At 44.2% G+C, this 16402-nt stretch overlaps 1 pseudogene; it reads right to left on the bottom strand.

The window, feature by feature from the left end:
• LOC118369068 (RNA helicase aquarius-like) overlaps window positions 1-16402 on the bottom strand; it is a 74719-nt pseudogene that overhangs the window by 44688 nt on the left and 13629 nt on the right.

Here is a 16402-nt window from a genome sequence, read left to right as displayed (position 1 = left end):
GCATTGGTCAATATAAAGTTGTCAGTTTCAATGGCTTAAAATATTCACATACAAAAACATATTTAATTTCCATAGTTTTAAACAAGACATAAGTTACCTACACTTGTTACAATGTTTGATATTGAATAAATACAAAGCTCACAAATTACATTGTCAAACAAAGAGTGTAAAATAAACACAAAAGTTTGCTTTTCAAAAAAAAAGAGACAAAAATACAGAAAACCGAGCCATCTTTTGTCTAGTCAGGCATCCCTGTGTGCCACCACAACAAACCAGAAAGATGATTTGTGGGTGGCAGTGGCACCTGGCCATGCTATCATCCATGTCACCCAGACACTGTTGTGCTGTGCGCGCGTGTCAGAGTGAAACTTTAACTCTTAAATAGATCTCTTGCTAAGCCTCACAGCAGATGATTCGTAAACAGAACTACACCTGTTGATGACGATCAAATTAAAAAGTGGTGAACTTGTTTCCCTCATCACAAAAGCAGCCCTCTGCTCTCCAGTCCCAGGAGACTGCCAAAGAGACAGAGACGGAACTGACCCATTTAGTCATAAAGTGCTTTCAACTTCCACAAAAGCGCTCTATATACCTCTGTCCTTCATATACACAGAATTTCAATATCTAATTAAGGGGGAGGTTTATATAATTTTGTATTTATTTATTAAAAGGCAATGTAATGTATATTAATGTCACTGTAAACTACCCTTGGTTGACCATTGAGAAAATATAATAATTGTTCATCCTATTGCCTATACAGTACAGTGTTAATTAGTTTCCCCAGGTGTCTCCTTCCTCGTCATTGGCCCGGAAGGAAGGAAGGAAGAAAGGGGTGAATGTTGATTCAGTCAGCGTGCATGTTGTAGACAGCCTCTCATCCTGGTACTGTAGCTAGCTTTAGCTGATCTGCAGACTGCAATTGTGCTATTCCAGAGCCGTCACATCCACTCCTCATACTTCAAACTCATGCCATTCTCACTGGCTCTGCTCTACGCAACAAGGGCCTGTGTTCAGTCGGCACGAAACAGGAGAAAACTGGTCTGTTTTTAAACAGAAGATGACCATATCTGACTCCTTCAGTGAGCTAAGGGTAGGTAGGGCCAGAATCAAGGTTTTTACAGCAATATCTGCCCATTTAATCAACACAGCTGAATCTACCCATGTACTGTATATTTTGTATCACTAGGCCTATTTGTTGTGGTTTCCATTGACATTCTTTGAGCTAAGATGGTTACCAGTGGCAAAAGAATACGTATCTGCAGACTCCTTGAGGCTCCTGCTCTGACGTATGGCCTGAGGCTATTCATAATGATATAATCTCTCATTGACAGACTTCATAAATGGTACCGTAGATGCGGGATGTGTGAGGTAACGGGCGGCATTAGCTCCGGTTCTTGGGTTCTTCCATCACTGATTATATGCACAAATCATGATTTTGCACGCATCTTTAGAATTGCGGATGGGAGGGGAAATTTGGCCCATAGAACGTAACTTGCAAAGAGAAAGTGTGGAGTTCTTCGTTCCGTTTCCGATCCTCGTTCTCTCTCTCCTCTTAACACTTATGGACCAAGAACTTAATCAAGCATCTGACCACTTACGCAAGCCTTTGGTTCTGTGTTAACTGAGATTTGTACTTATATAGCCTGGGTCTCAGAGCTATAGTTAGTTATTCTGACAGCAAGATCAGAGCTAGTGAAAACGGCTGCTGCATGAGCACTGAATAAATATTTAATGAAGTTGGAACTATTTTAGACCAAGGGGTCTATTTTGGTCTTTAACGCAGACTGACAATAATAAATAACACATTTGAGGTGGTTCATAAAGTCATGAAAAAAATAGCACAAGTTATATTATATAACTCTACATATTTTTAACATATCATTCCAAAATCATGGGCAATAAAATTTGGAGTTAGTCCCACTTTGCTGCTATAACAGCCTCCACTCCTCTGGAAAGGCTTACCCCTCGATGTTGGAACTTTGTTGCGGGGACTTGCCTCCATTCAACACCAACAGCATTAGTGAGGTCGGGCAAAGATGTTGGGTGATTATGCCTGGCTTGCAGTCGGCGTTCCAATTCAAAGATTTCCCTTCACTGGAACTAAGGGGCCTAGCCCGAACCATGAAAAACAGCACCAGACCATTATTACTCATCCACCAAACTTTACAGTTGGCACTATGCATTGGGGCAGGTAGTGTTATCCTGACATCTGCCAAACCCAGATTTGTCCGTCGGACTACCAAATGGTGAAAAATGATTCATCACTCCAGAGAACGCGTTTCCACTACTTCAGAGTCCAATGGCGGCGAGCTTCATACCACTCCAGCCAACGCCTGTCATTGCGCATGGCGATCTTAGGCTTGTGCGCAGCTGCTTGGCCATGGAAACCCATTTCATGAACCTCCCAACGTACAGTTCTTGTGCTGACGTTGCTTCCAGAGGCATTTTGGAACTCGGTAGTGAGTGTTGCAACCGAGGACAATATTTGTGCTACGTGCATCAGCACCCGGCGGTCACATTCTGTGAGCTTGCTACCACTTCCCGGCTGAGCCGTCGTTGCTCTTAGACATGTTCACTTCACAATATCATCACTTACAGTTGACCGTGGCAGCTCTAGCGAGGCAGAAATTTGACGCACTGACTTGTTGGTGGCATCCTATTACGGTGCCACAATGAAAGTCACTGAGATCTTCAGTAAGACCATTCTACTGCCAATGTTTGGCTACAGAGTTACACACCTGTCAGCGACAGGAGTGGCTGAAATAGCCGAACCTACTAATTTGAAGGGGTTTCCACATACCTTTGTATATACAGTTCCAGTCAAAGGTTTCGGACATACCTAGTCATTCAAGGGTTTTTCTTTGTTTTACTATTTTCTACAAGACATCAGAACTATGAAATAAAACATGGAATAATAATAATGCAGTAACCAAAAAAGTGTGAGAATATATTTTAGATTTTTCAAAGTAGCCACCCTTTGCCTTAATGACAACTTTGCACACTCTTGGTATTCTCTCAACCAGCTTCTCCTGGAATGCTTTTCCAAAATCCTTGAAGGAGTTCCCACATATGCTGAGCACTTGTTGGCTGCTTTTCCTTCACTCTGCGGTCCAATTCATCCCAAACCATCTCAATTGGGTTGAGATCGGGTGATTGTAGAGGCCAGATCATCTGATAAAGCATACTCCTTCTTGGTCAAATAGCGTTACACAGCCTGGAGGTGTGTTGGGTCAAAACAAATGATAGTTCCACTAAGCGCAAACCAGATGGGATGGTGTATTGCTACGAATGCTGTGGTAGCCATGCTGGTTAAGTGTGACTTGAAATTCTAAATAAATCACAGACAGTGTCACCAGCAATTAATGCTGGAGAGATCATTGGGTCTAGTTAAGGCTGTAGGAGTCATTGGGTCTAGTTAAGGCTGTGGGGGTCATTGGGTCTAGTTAAGGCTGTGGGAGTCATTGGGTCTAGTTAAGGCTGTGGGGGTCATTGGGTCTAGTTAAGGCTGTGGGGGTCATTGGGTCTAGTTAAGGCTGTGGGGGTCATTGGGTCTAGTTAAGGCTGTGGGGGTCATTGGGTCTAGTTAAGGCTGTGGGGGTCATTGGGTCTAGTTAAGGCTGTGGGGGTCATTGGGTCTAGTTAAGGCTGTGGGGGTCATTGGGTCTAGTTAAGGCTGTGGGGGTCATTGGGTCTAGTTAAGGCTGTGGGTAAGGCTGTCGGGGTCATTGGGTCTAGTTAAGGCTGTCTAGTTAGGAGTCATTGGGTCTAGTTAAGGCTGTGGGGGTCATTGGGTCTAGTTAAGGCTGTGGGGGTCATTGGGTCTAGTTAAGGCTGGGGGTAGGTCTAGTTAAGGCTGTGGGGGTCTGGGTCTAGTTAAGGCTGTGGGGGTCATTGGGTCTAGTTAAGGCTGTAGGGGTCATTGGGTCTAGTTAAGGCTGTGGGGGTCATTGGGTCTAGTTAAGGCTGTAGGGGTCATTGGGTCTAGTTAAGGCTGTGGGGGTCATTGGGTCTAGTTAAGGCTGTGGGGGTCATTGGGTCTAGTTAAGGCTGTAGGAGTCATTGGGTCTAGTTAAGGCTGTGGTGGTCATTGGGTCTAGTTAAGGCTGTGGGGGTCATTGGGTCTAGTTAAGGCTGTAGGGTCATTGGGTCTAAGGCTGGGGGTCATTGGGTCTAGTTAAGGCTGTAGGGGTCATTGGGTCTAGTTAAGGCTGTAGGGGTCATTGGGTCTAGTTAAGGCTGTTAAGGCTGTGGGGTCATTGGGTCTAGTTAAGGCTGTAGGGTCAGGTCTAGTTAAGGCTGTGGGGGTCATTGGGTCTAGTTAAGGCTGTGGGTTCTGTGGGGTCAGTTAAGGCTGTAGGGGTCATTGGGTCTAGTTAAGGCTGTAGGGGTCATTGGGTCTAGTTAAGGCTGTGGGGGTCATTGGGTCTAGTTAAGGCTGTGGGGGTCATTGGGTCTAGTTAAGGCTGTGGGGGTCATTGGGTCTAGTTAAGGCTGTAGGAGTCATTGGGTCTAGTTAAGGCTGTCGTGGTCATTGGGTCTAGTTAAGGCTGTCGGGGTCATTGGGTCTAGTTAAGGCTGTAGGGGTCATTGGGTGTGGTCTAGAAAAAACAACACTACACAAGTTGGAAAGACTCAAACCATTTTGACTCGAAGACTCAAACCAGTTCTTTTCCAGGGCAGAAGTTGCTCACAGACTAGTGGAGGCTAAAACTTGGAATGGAGTTTACTTGATGGTATATTCATTTAGGCACGTCACACCTCAGGTAAGTTTCAAAAGCCAGTCCACTTTATACACTACAGACCCAAACACAGAATAACACATATAAACAGCTCAAGACGATAGGAGAAGCCTGGGACTGGGAGGCTAACGATTGTCCCGACACATGCCAGTGAGTGGTTTGTGTGTGTGTGTAGAGTTGTTTTACGACTGTGCTGATAGCCATGCTGCCATATTTACTCCCCAGCAGTCACCCAATAAATAACAGACAGATCCCTCTGCCAGCTACGAGTCACCAGGCCAGGAATGAGCTTCATCAAAGCAAGGCAGCTGTGTGTGTGTTAGTGAATGTGTGTGTTTCTGTGGATGAGAGGCTGTGTGTTTGCGAGGCAGTGTGTGTGTGTGTGTGTGTGTGTGTGTGTGTGTGTGTGTGTGTGTGTGTGTGTGTGTGTGCTCGCGCTCCATCGTCACCATTTAATTTAGTGGAGGGGCTTTCAGGGCAGTAATTCACTAAGAGGGCCTGACTGAGATCTGCAGGAGTGAGGAGGAATGGAATGCTAAATAACTCCACATTACTAGTGTCTGAGGGAAGGTCCTAGCCGGTCCCCTGCGTCAGAAAGAGTAGTTACAAATCCTCAGCTCTTCAAGAAGCCAGGGCCAATAATACACCTGTCATAGGTAGCCAACAACCCACTCTGGGCTATGAGTGATTGAAAAGCACAGTATAACTAACGAGCCAATGGATAGGAGACTTCAGCTGTGGCTCAAACATTTAATGCTGTCCGTCTAGTGCCTTGGTTTACTCAAGTGGCTAGATATGAGTAGACAAAAAACATTTAAAATGTTTTTTTTATCAGACAAGATGTTTGATCTTGACCACATCTTAAATTATGAAAATCAATATTGTCAATGGTTCTATGGCCAGTATGAGTTCAGTTTATTGTATTAGTATAAAAATGTAAGTAGCAGACAAGAGATAAGACAGTAAATGTTCTTACCATAGTGGTTTCAGGCTGCATCCCAACATGGATGGCCTCAATCTGAGTTGGTGTAAACTGGATGGTATTTCTGTTCAAACACACAAAGTTATCACTCATGGTTAGAGATTTTTAAGCAACATGTTGAAAGCTTGAGAAGCAAAACAAGAGCTGTTTTCAACAATATTTCGATACTTTGACTCCAAGTATCAATCTGTAGTTGTTTATATATATATAGGTATAGCAGGTTTGGACAGATGGTCTGGATCGACAGACTTCATGGAGACATACAGTGGGGCAAAAAAGTATTTAGTCAGCCACCAATTGTGCAAGTTCTCCCACTTAAAAAGATGAGAGAAGCCTGTAATTTTCATCATAGGTACACTTCAACTATGACAGACAAAATATGGGAAAAAAATCCAGAAAATCACATTGTAGAATTTGTAATGAATTTATTTGCAAATGATGGTGGAAAATAAGTATTTGGTCACCTACAAACAAGCAAGATTTATGGCTCTCACAGACCTGTAATTCTTTTTTAAGAGGCTCCTCTGTCCTCCACTCGTTACCTGTATTAATGGCACCTGTTTGAACTTGTTATCAGTATAAAAGACACCTGTCCACAACCTCAAACAGTCACACTCCAAACTCCACTATGGCCAAGACCAAAGAGCTGTCAAAGGACACCAGAAACAAAATTGAAGACCTGCACCAGGCTGGGAAGACTGAATCTGCAATAGGTAAGCAGCTTGGTTTGAAGAAATCAACTGTGGGAGCAATTATTAGGAAATGGAAGACATACAAGACCACTGATAATCTCCATCGATCTGGGGCTGCACGCAAGATCTCGCCCCGTGGGGTCAAAATGATCACAAGAACGGTGAGCAAAAATCCCAGAACCACACGGGGGGACCTAGTGAATGACCTGCAGAGAGCTGGGACCAAAGTAACAAAGCCTACCATCAGCAAGGGCATTGAGGACGAAATGTGGCTGGGTCTTTCAGCATGACAATGATCCCAAACACACCGCCCGAGCAACAAAGGAGTGGCTTCATCAGAAGCATTAAGGTCCTGGAGTGGCCTAGCCAGTCTCAAGATCTCAACCCCATAGAAAATCTTTGGAGGGAGTTGAAAGTCCGTGTTGCCCAGCAACAGCCACAAAACATCACTGCTCTAGAGGAGATCTGCATGGAGGAATGGGCCAAAATACCAGCAACAGTGTGTGAAAACCTTGTGAAGACTTACAGAAAACGTTTGACCTCTGTAATTGCCAACAAAGGGTATATAACAAAGTATTGAGATAAACTTTTGTTATTGACCAAATTCTTATTTTCCACCATAATTTGCAAATAAATTCATTAAATCCTACATGGATTTATTTTTCTCATTTTGTCATTCATCGTTGAAGTGTACCTATGACGAAATTACAGGCCTCTCATCTTTTTAAGTGGGAGAACTTGCACAATTGGTGGCTGACTAAATACTTTTTTGCCCCACTGTATATATATATCTACATTTACATTTACATTTAAGTCATTTAGCAGACGCTCTTATCCAGAGCGACTTACAAATTGGTGCATTCACCTTATGAGATCCAGTGGAACAGCCACTTTACAATAGTGCATCTAAATATTTTAAGGGGGGGGGGGGTGAGAAGGATTACTTTATCCTATCCTAGGTATTCCTTAAAGAGGTGGGGAATACCTAGGATAGGATAAAGTAATCCTTCTCACCCCCCTTAAAAGATTTAGATATCTAGTGGAAGCCCTAGGAACTGCAATCTGGGAGGTATTGCTTTCATATTAAAAATGACAGCCATAGGAATCAATGGTGGGCTGAACATTTTTAGAAACTTTAGAGTGTTTTCTATCCAATACTACATGCATATGCATATCCTAGCTTCTGGGCCTGAGTAACAGGCAGTTTACTTTGGGCACCTCAGTCAAGCAAACTTCTGAATACTGCCCCCTAGTCTTAAGAAGTTTTAATATGTACCAAAATCTGATCAAATGTGAAAAGAGGGACATGCCTACATGTCAATCACATTTTAATGAGTGTTGAACTATGTGATATCCTTCCTGTGTGTCAAATTCTTGAGCAACATCTTCCTTTTCATTTAATTTTGTGAAATGTAAAACAAAACATATTTCTTCAAGCATTGATGTAATTTTGAAATGACAGTAAGGAGCTTGTGTTAGGACTGCACAATATGGGCAAAACATCTAATTGTGTGTTTTTTACTGCGATTGTGATTTGATTTGCAATATTTTCAAACCACTTGGGTGATCTGTGGAAAAATAGAAATGTAATGATTATTCTAATGATATAGTTTAAATACAGTGTTTGGCATAACAACAGATTAAAAAGCCAGGGAGGAGTTTGTTGTGACAGGGTAGGAACCAAAATGTTGGTCTGTGTTTCCCGGGGCACAACAGCTAGAATTGAATAGGTGTTATATTAGGACAACAACTTTAGAATATGCTTAGTTATTCCTCTCTGATTCAGAACATGCCATAGGACAAACATGATATATACAGTGCATTCGGAAAGTATTCAGACCCCTTGACTTTTTCCACATTTTGTTACGTTACAGCCTTATTTTAAATTGGATTAAATCGTCCCCCCTCATCAACCTACACACGCATTTTGCAGATAGCAAGAAAAAATAACAGTATAATAAAGAAAACATTGATTTATATTAGGAAGCAAAGTGGAAAGTAGAATCGTTCTTGTTTCCAGTTGACTGTACATGTATTGTATGCAGAGTGAATTTACAGTGATAACCGCTGCCATGCTTGAATGAGTGACAGGGGGCGGGACTTGGTGTGCATGGGGAAGCAGCCTGTAGGAGAAAGGCAGAGAGAAGGCACAAGGAGTAAACTATGAAAACGGACGTTACACATGTTTTAAAATATCGTAGAAATATGGATCTCTTGCGATATGGATATTTCACATAGAGCCAATGTACAAAACATTAGGAAAACCTGCTTTTTCCATGACAGACTGACAAGGTGAAAGCTTTGATCCCTTACTGATGTCACCTGTTAAATCCACTTTAACCAGTGTAGATGAAGGGGAGGAGACAGGTTAAAGACAGATTTTTAAGCCTTGAGACATGGATTGTGTGTGTGTGCCATTTAGAGGGTGAATGGGCAAAACAAAAGATAGACGTGCCTTTGAACGGGGTATGGTAGTAGGTGCCAGGTGCACTGGTTTGAGTGTGTCAAGAACGCTGCGGGGGGTTTTCCATTCTCAACAGTTTCCCGTGTGTATCAAGAATGGTCCACCAACCAAGGGACATCCAGCCAACATGACAACTGTGGGAAGCAATGGAGTCAGCCTTGTGGAACTTGTAGAGTCCACGCCCTGATGAATTGAGGCTGTTCTGAAAGCAAAAATCAGAAAGTGTTCCTAATGTTTTGTACACTCAATGTATATGTTTTGTACACTCAACGCAATTCCAATGTACATTCAATAAATTCTTTCAAGCTCTTTAAAGGGGTTAAAACACTTGAGAAACAAAAAATAAAACCAAGATAGTTAGTGGCTACATTTAAATTTCCACGATAACTGGCGCTCTTAGCCATCTCTGATCTAACAGAATGTGCATCGTACTACAGGCATGCCTCCAGAGATGGATGCCTAAAGAGACGAAGGGAAAGTCACACTCAGCCACAAGGGCCTCTGTCTGGGGTCAGTGGGAGGGGGGAATCAGGGGCCTTGAGCTGGTGGTAATCCTAGATCACCCCAAGGCTCTCAGCTCCCAGACCCAGCGGGACCAGTCAGTGATTGATCACCCAGGGGTGGAGTAGGGAAAATTGAAGCCTGAGGGCTGTGCTCAAATAAAGGGAGGAATGAGGGAAGGGAAAGAGGAAGGAAACAAAGGATGGTTGGAAGGTGAGAGGTAGTATGAAAAGGAAGAAGGGATGGAGGTAGGGATATAGCGAGAGAGAGTGTAAATACCAAACTGGGTCATGTTTAATGTGCAGTAATACAGTCCCCCCACTAGCCTTGAAGTTGTTCTCCTTGGTTTTGCGTCTCATGATGATGTTGAAGGACTCATAGGGGTCCTCAGTGCCATTCTGGATGCTGTCGGTCATGTCCTACTGGTACTGGTTAGGGTTCAGCCACACTCTGAACGTCCTGGTCAAGGATTGTAGTACACTATGGTAAAGATTGCAAAGGCAAAAATTGTACCTCTTCATTTCCAGCAGGAATAGGATAGCAGATAAAAAGTGTATTCAACATAAATATGACACGATTGTTAATTTTAAAGGTTTAATATTTGAAGCTATTGATTTTAGTCCTCATTCAATTATTTTTTAAAGCATTTTTTAAGAACTACTTACACCGACTGTACAAGACATTAGGAACACCTGCCCTGACAGCCTGACCAGGTGAATGTTATGATCCCTTATTGATGTCACCTGTTAAATCCACTTCAAATCAGCGTAGATGAAGGGGAGGAGACCGTTTTTTTATGAAGGATTTTCAAGCCTTGAGACATGGATTGTATGTGTGTGCCATTCAGAGGGTGAATGTGCAAAACAAAATATTGTTGTCAAAGTGCCTTTGAACAGGTTATGGTAGTAGGTGCCAGCAAAACAGCTGGGTTTTTCACACTTAACAGTTTCCCGTTGATATCAAGAATGGTTCACCTCCCAAAAGGACATCCAGCCAACTTGACACATCTGCGGGAAGCATGGGCCAGCACCCCTTTGGAATGCTTATATCACCTTGTAGTCTATGCCCCGACGAATTGAGGCTTTTCTGAGGGCAAAAGGGGGTGCAATTCAATATTAGTAAGGGGTTTTACATACTCCGTGTATATAATTTCTCGGTATCTACAGTCAGCCGGTATTATATGGTTTTGGGGGAATACAAAGCAGAATCTGTTATGCTAAGTTTCCACAAGAGATCTACATAGAATGTTGGGGGTGATGAAACAACGGAAGTGCATTCATGAAGCACGCAAAGTGGGCGGGGGGACCGTTGGGCGATGCGAGCATGGGTGAGGGACCAAAGTTGGAATAAGCTGAACTTAATTCAATACTCTGCGACATCATGTTGTGATTGACCAAATCGAAGCACACTATAGTTTTCAGCCCCTACTGGATTGGCTGTTGATACACTTCCGGCGCCGACAGAGATGGCCACCTCGCTTCGCGTTCTCAGGAAACTATGCAGTATTTCGTTTTTTAAAATGTATTATTTCTTACACTGGTACCCCAGGAAATCTTAAGTTTTATTACATACAGCCGGGAGGAACTATTGGATATAAGAGCAATGTCAACTCACCAACATTTCGACCAAGAATACGACTTTCCCGAAGCGGATCCTCTGTTTAGTCCACCACCCAGGACAATGGATCGGATCCCAGCCGGCGACCCAAAACAACGGCGCCACAGAAGGGGTCTTTGGGTCATGCTCCGTAGATGGGAATATCGCGCAGCGCTCCTGAGCATACTACTCGCCAATGTCGAGTCTCGTGACAACAAGGTAGACGAAATCCGAGCAAGGGTTGCCTTCCAGAAAGACATCAGAGATTGTAACATTCTTTGTTTCATGGAAACATGGCTCACTCGGGATACGTTATCAGAGTCAGTACAGCCACCTGGTTCTTCACGCATCGCGGCAACAGAAACAAACATTTCTCTGGTAAGAAGGGCGGGGGTGTATGCCTTATGATTAACGAGACGTGGTGTGTTCATAACAACATACAGGAACTCAAGTCCTTTGTTCATCTGACCTAGAATTCCTTACAATCAAATGCTGACCGCATTATCTACCAAGAGAATTCTCTTCGATTATAATCAGAGTCGTGTATATCCCACCATAAGCAGACACATCGACGGCCCTGAATGAACTTCATTGGACTCTATGTAAACTGGAAACCACATATCCTGAGGATGCATTTATTGTAGCTGGGGATTTTAACAAGGCTAATCTGAAAACAAGGATCCCTAAATGTTATCAGCATATCGAATGCACGACCCGAACTTCTGCGATGCATACAAAGCCCTCCCACACCCGCCTTTCAGAAAATCTGACCACGACTCCATTCTGTTGCTCCCAGCCTATTGACAGAAACTAAAACAGGAAACGCCCGTGCTCAGGTCTGTTCAGCGCTGGTCCGACCAATCGGATTCCCTGTTTCAAGATTGCTTCGATCATGTGGACTGGGATCTGTTCCGCATAGCGTCGGACAATAACATTGATGGTGAGTGAGTTTATTAGCAAGTGCATCAAACTCGCTCATTGACGGTGAGCGAGTTTATTAGCAAGTGCATCAGTGATGTTGTACCCACAGCGACTATTAAAACCTTCCAACCAGAAACCTTGGATTGATGGCAGCATTCACGCAAAACTGAAAGCGCGAACCACTGCTTTTAAATCAGGGCAAGGCGACCGGGAACAGGACCGAATACAAACAGTGTAGCTATACCCTCAGCAAAGTAGAGTCGCAAATCAACGGCTCAGACAAGAGAGTTATGTTGCAGGGTCTAAAGTCAATCAGGGATTACAAAAAGAAAACCAGCCCCATCGCAGATCACAAAGTTTTGCTCACAGACAAACTAAACAACTTCTTTACTCGCTTTGAGGACAATACAGTGCCACCAACACGGTCCGCTACCAAAACATGCAGGCTCTCCTTCACTGCAGCCAACGTGAGTAAAACATTTAAACGTGTTAACCCTCGCAAGGCTACCGGCCCAGGCGGCATCCCTAGCCGCGTCCTCAGAGCATGCGCAGACCAGCTGGCTGGTGTGTTTATGGACATATTCAATCAATCCTTATCCCAGTCTGCTGTTCCCACATGCTTCAAGATGGCCACTATTGTTCCTGTTCCCAAGAAAGCTAAGGTAACTAAGCTAAATGACTATCGCCCTGTAGCAGTCACTTCAGTCATCAAAGTGATTTTAGAGACAAGTCAAGGACCATATCACCTCCACCCTACCTGACACCCTAGACTCACTCCAATTTGCATACCGCCCCAATAGGTCCACAGACGACGCAATGGTTAGAACGTTGGACTAGTAACCGAAAGGTTGCAAGTTCAAATCCCCGAGCTGACAAGGTACACATCTATCGTTCTGCTCCTGAACAGGCAGTTAACCCACTGTTCCTAGGCCGTCATTGAAAATAAGAATGCGTTCTTAACTGACTTGCCTAGTTAAATAAAGGTAAATAAAACATTTTTTAAAAATCACACTGCACACTGCCCTGGACTGGGATATAGACAAAAGGAATACCTATGTAAGAATGCTGTTCATCAACTGCAGCTCAGCATTTAACACCATAGTACCCTCCACACTCATCATTAAGCTCGAGACCCTGGGTCTCGACCCCGCCCTGTACAACTGGGTTCTGGACTTCCTGACGGGCTGCCCCTAAATGGTGAGGGTAGGAAACAACATCTCCACCCCGCTGATCCTCAACACTGGGGCCCCACAAGGGTGTGTTCTCCGCCCTCTCCTGTATTCCCTGTTCACCCAGGACTGAGTGGCCATGCACGCCTCCAACTCAATCATGAAGTTTGCAGACGACACTACAGTGGTAGGCTTGATTACCAACAACGACGAGACGGCCTACAGGGAAGAGGTGAGGGCCCTCGGAGTGTGGTGTCAGGAAAATAACCTTCCACTCAATGCCAACCAATCAAAGGAGATGATTGTGGACTTCAGGAAACAGCAGAGGGAGCACCCCCCTATCCACATCGACGGGACAGTAGTGGAGAAGGTGGAAAGTTTTAAGTTCCTTGGCTTACACATCACAGAAAAACTTAAATGGTCCACCCACACAGACAGCGTGGTGAAGAAGGCACAGCAGCACCTCGTCAACCTCAGGAGGCTGAAGAAATTCCTATTTTCACCAAAAACACTCAAACTTTTACAGATGCACAATCGAGAGCATCCTGTCGGGCTGCATCACCGCCTGGTACGGCAACTGCTCCGCCCATAACCGTAAGGCTCTCCAGAGGGTAGTGAGGTCTGCACAACACATCACCGGGGGCAAACTACCTGCCCTCCGGGACAACCTACACCACCCGATGTCACAGGAAGGCCAAAAAGATCATCAAGGACAACAACCACCCGAGCCACTGCCTGTTCACCCCGCTATCTCCATAGCGCATCAAAGCGGGACTGAGAGACTGAAAAACAGCTTCTATCTCAAGGCCATGAGACTGTTAAACAGCCATCACTAACATTGAGTTGCTGCTGCCAACATACTGACTCAAATCTCTAGCCACTTTAATAATAAAAAATGAGATGTTATGAATGTATCACTAGTCACTTTAAACAATGACACTTTATATAATGTTTACATACCCTACATTACTCATCTCATATGTATATACTGTACTCTATATCATCTACTGCATCTTGCCTATGCCATTCTGCCATCGCTCATCCATATATATTTGTATGTACATATTCTTATTCATTCCTTTGTACGTGTGTGTGTATAAGGTAGCTGTTGTGAAATTGTTTGATTACTTGTTAGATATTACTGCATGGTCGGAACCAGAATCACAAGCATTTCGCTACCCTTGCATTAACATCTGCTAACCATGTGTATGTGACAAATAAAATTGTATTTGATATATAGCACTACCTAGCCTGCTTGCTAGCACCAACATGAAGCAAGCGTGCTTATCCAAATGTATGTGTCAAAAGGATTATGTCCGTTAGTGATCATGTGACATGCAACTCAACTAACGGCATAATATAAATAAAATGAGGTTGAATTCATTCTCAAGAATAGTGTATACTAACCAATAGACCACTAGTAGATACTAAAGATGTGTGGTGGGTATATGAGTCTGGGAATGTTCATTGCTTATGTAACAACCAAGGACACGAACATACAGAGAGTGATAGAGGAGTGCAAAAGAGGGAGCAAGAGAGACAAAATAAATGAGAGAAACATTAGCTACATTGGCCAGACCCCCCCCAAAAGCCAGCCCATTTTAGACAACATTGTATGTCTCAAATTTCATAAATCCTAGGGCATCTTCCATGGTCCCCAAGACAGCTAACGTCTCAAATCCTGGTCCAGACAACGCATCAGCAATCTCAGCACCAAGACGCATTACATTCTCATGCCTCTCACACACACACAGGCCAGAGGCTTTAGACTGATTCCCATTGGAAGCCTCTGATGCACCTGTGTGTGAGTCTCGCGTTTCACAAACATTTAAAATGGGGTTCTCGCATGATGCCATTGTGCAGTGCCCTGGTGGTGAAACTCAAGCCAGGTGGCTCCTGTCCCATGCATTTCCTTTAAATCTGCTCTACTAAAACGAGTTTGGTGCGATTGACGGATGAGTGGGTTGAAGAAGGGCACTAAACCCACTGGGATAAAGGGCTGAGGACAGCTGTCTGTGAAGAGCTAAGCAGGTAGGTAGCCAGGCAGGTAGCCAGGCAGGCAAGTAGGCAGGTAGTGAGGCAGCTGGGTAGGTAGCCAGGCAGGTAGCCAGGCAGGCAAGTAGGCAGGTAGCTAGGCAGATAGTCAGGCATGCAGGTAGCCAGGCAGGTAATCAGTAGAGAAAAGTAGCCAAAATCAGATTGAGGTGTTTGTTTCTTTGAGCTCATTCCAGCTTTACTTTATCTAGTTTCACAGCTTATAACAAGTTTGGCCAGGCCAAAAGAAAACCTTATATAATAGCTTTTACATCTCAATGGGGTTGCTGAGTAAATGGAGGATGAATAAATACATCGAAATGATGGTGCCACTTCACACAAAGCGCCCGGCGATACAGATGACATGATAGTCTCTGGCTCGGCCCTGTGGGCATCAAAGTTTAACCAGCGCTAGACAACAGAGTTAGATTCATTACTACATACACCCTGGTCCAGGTAGCACCACTCGCTACATTTTTAATAAAGTGGGAATATGGAGAGGAGAAGCGAGAGGACATAGTGCTTTGGTAGAGGTACACACTGCCACATGTTCACATAGGGGTAAAGGAACACTTAGTATACCATGTCTGGAGGTTAACCTGATATTATATCCATGCCAATAAACGTCTCTGAGCTCTGCTGGTGGAAGAGGAGGATTCTAGGTACAAGTTGCCTGCGCAGATCTAGGACCAGCTAGCCCCCCTAAAGATGTAGGACCAGCTAACCCACTTACAGATCTAGAACCAGCTAACCCACCTACAGATCCAGGACCAGCTAACCCATCAACATATCTAGGACCAGCTAACCCACCTACAAATCAAGGACCAGCTAACCCACCTACAGATCTAGAACCAGCTAACCCACCTACAGATCCAGGACCAGCTAACCCATCAACATATCTAGGACCAGCTAACCCACCTACAAATCAAGGACCAGCTAACCCACCTACAGATCTAGGACCAGCTAACCCACCTACAGATCTAGGACCAGCTAACCCACCTACAGATCTAGGGCCAGCTGACCCACCTACAGATCTAAGACTTGCTAACCCACCTACCGATCTAGGACCAACTGACCCCCCCTACAGATCTAAGACTTGCTAACCCACCTACCGATCTAGGACCAGCTAACCCATACAGATCTACAGTAGGACCAGCTAACCCATACAGATCTAGGACCAGCTAACCCACCTACAGATCTAGTACCAGCTAATCCACTGACCTTGGGATCCACATTGAGCGGTATCATGACTGAAAGTCTCATTTGAAAGCCAAACCACAAGGGATATTATTTTTTTATTTCAC

This window comes from Oncorhynchus keta, chromosome 35 (genome assembly GCF_023373465.1).
Source record: "Oncorhynchus keta strain PuntledgeMale-10-30-2019 chromosome 35, Oket_V2, whole genome shotgun sequence".
Taxonomy (NCBI): domain Eukaryota; kingdom Metazoa; phylum Chordata; class Actinopteri; order Salmoniformes; family Salmonidae; genus Oncorhynchus; species Oncorhynchus keta.
The sequence above is the reverse complement of the archived record's forward strand: the minus strand, read 5'-3'. Positions and strand labels throughout refer to the sequence as shown.